Source organism: Frankliniella occidentalis, unplaced genomic scaffold (assembly GCF_000697945.3).
Source record: "Frankliniella occidentalis isolate FOCC.00 unplaced genomic scaffold, Focc_3.1 Scaffold73, whole genome shotgun sequence".
NCBI classification, from domain to species: domain Eukaryota; kingdom Metazoa; phylum Arthropoda; class Insecta; order Thysanoptera; family Thripidae; genus Frankliniella; species Frankliniella occidentalis.
The window spans coordinates 486,474-488,708 of NW_026267203.1; positions in this window are offsets into that span (position 1 = coordinate 486,474).

Genomic DNA, 2,235 nt, shown 5'->3' on the forward strand with positions numbered 1-2,235 from the left:
TGTACTGTGTGCAACAAGGAATTCTCGAGGAGTTGGACTCTGCGTGAACACCTTAAAACCCACACAGGAGAAAAGCCGTTTGAGTGTGCTGTGTGCAACAGGAAATTTAGGCAAAGTAGTAACCTCCGTGTACACCTTCGAACCCACACAGGAGAAAACCTGTTTAAATGCACTGTGTGCAACAAGGAATTCTCGAGGAGTTGTTCTCTGCGTGAACACCTTATAACCCACACAAGAGAAAAGCCGTTTGAGTGTGCTGTGTGCAACAGGAAATTTAGGCAAAGTAGTGGCCTACGTGGACACCTTCGAATCCACACAGGAGAAAAGCCGTTTGCGTGTATTTTGTGCAACAACAAATTCACTCAAAATATTTGCCTGCGTAGGCATCTTCAAACTCACATAGGAAAGCACGGCCTATTTACTTCTGTGTACTAGAAAGAGTTTTAGATAGGAGTATTGTACACATCACTTTTGTATAAGGCCCTTCAATGCTTTTACTGCGAACCCATATACATATTTGTTTGTATGCTTTTCCGACAAAATGTCAGAACAATTCCAATAAATGATGAAAAAAATACATGATAAAATCAATTTATTTTTTTATCGTCAGGCTGTTCTCCGTTGAACTGGCACAGTCTGGTCGATCACATTGTCCACGATGCACGATGCTACAATAAACATCATCCGCGAGTGATTGGAGAACGTAGTAATATTCAACGTGTTTTGGAGGTGTACACAAAATTTCCGTTTTTTTTCTTCTTTTTTCCGTTCGAGCCACAGTCACAGGCGCACCGCCATCCTTTTCAGGCTGATCTATCGCATCCCCTCGCCCCAAAGTCAAACACCTCCGCGTTCAGCAGCAGTAGAAGGGGGGATGCCGCCACCGCGCCCGCAGCGCCCCGTGCTCGTCGGATTACTCTTAGTGCGAGTGGTGGTGGGGGGTTTGTAATCTCGGCGAGTGAGAACGGTTTGCTTTCGTACGAGATGGGATAAGGTGTGTTACCCGGCTGGGGAAGTGCGGCCCCTCCAGAGGCCCGGCGGCGGCCGCCCGGACCGACCGCCAGCCAGCTCGGACAGAAAGAGTAAATGAAACGACGCGTTCGTACGAAACCAACCGAACCAACGAAGGTAAGGGGAAATAGATAGGCGGATAAAAATAAATAATATATTCAAACGTGTGCGTGTTGTCTACACATCAACCTGGATTTGTTGCTTTAACGGGTACAAATTTGAGCAATCAAATGTTTTGCACTCATTTCTGCGTTGATTTGAACACTTGCACGACATCATATATGCAATTTTGCGCACAAATTTGTCCAAACCGAAACGTAGGTTTAACTTGTCACGAATAACGTTAATTTGCACTAAAACCTAGTGGATACCTTATCTGTCAATAGTTCCACGGTATTATTTTCTGATTGGGTGTGCAGCAGTGCAGTGAGCAGCGTACGCTACATTTTTCACCTACCGCTCTCCCTCCCCGCCCACCACCCCCAGACCCGCGCGGCGATGCGCGCGAATGTGTTTTGAACCCGCTGTGACGTGTGAGTGGCGTTTGTGCGGTACCCCTCTTCCCCCCCCCCCCTCTTTTGCCACCCCTTCCCCACTCCTGCCCTTCGTCCGCGGGGCGGCCGCCGCGCCACGCCTGATGTGGTCTCTTTGAGTGCTTCACTTACCAAGTTTCGTGGTCGCCGACCAGGAATTCCCTCCCTCCCCTTCTCCGCACACTACGCGTTGTTATTGTTCTTGTTGTTCCCACCGCGCGCCACCACCGTTGTTGTGAGCCACCGCCAAACTGTATCATTTTTTAAAATTTTTTAGATACATTTTTTACTTTGCCCACCGCACATTTTTGTCGTGCGCGTGCATGCTCGGGGGAAAACGGGGGAATGTGGGCGAAAGGGGTTGTAATCTTCAAAAATGACGGAAGCCCCGCTGAATCCTCTTGCTAAGGAGGCTCGGGAAGGGTCGGCGGGACTTGGAGGGCTGCACGCCGCATGGCCGCCGCCGCCACCGCGGCCCTATTCGCTGATTTCTGCTTGTTTTCCTCTCCCTCTCTCTTTCGAGCGCGATGCAGTTCCAGTACGTGCTGCTCGTCTCCACTGGGGGGAGGGGGGGGGGGCTGTAAACACCGTGCAATCAGCGGCGCGCAGGGAGACACAGACGCAAGCCGTCTGTCTGGTGCCCTCAGTCCCTTCCTCCCCCCCTCCCCGCAGCGGAGGGTGGAGAGAGAGA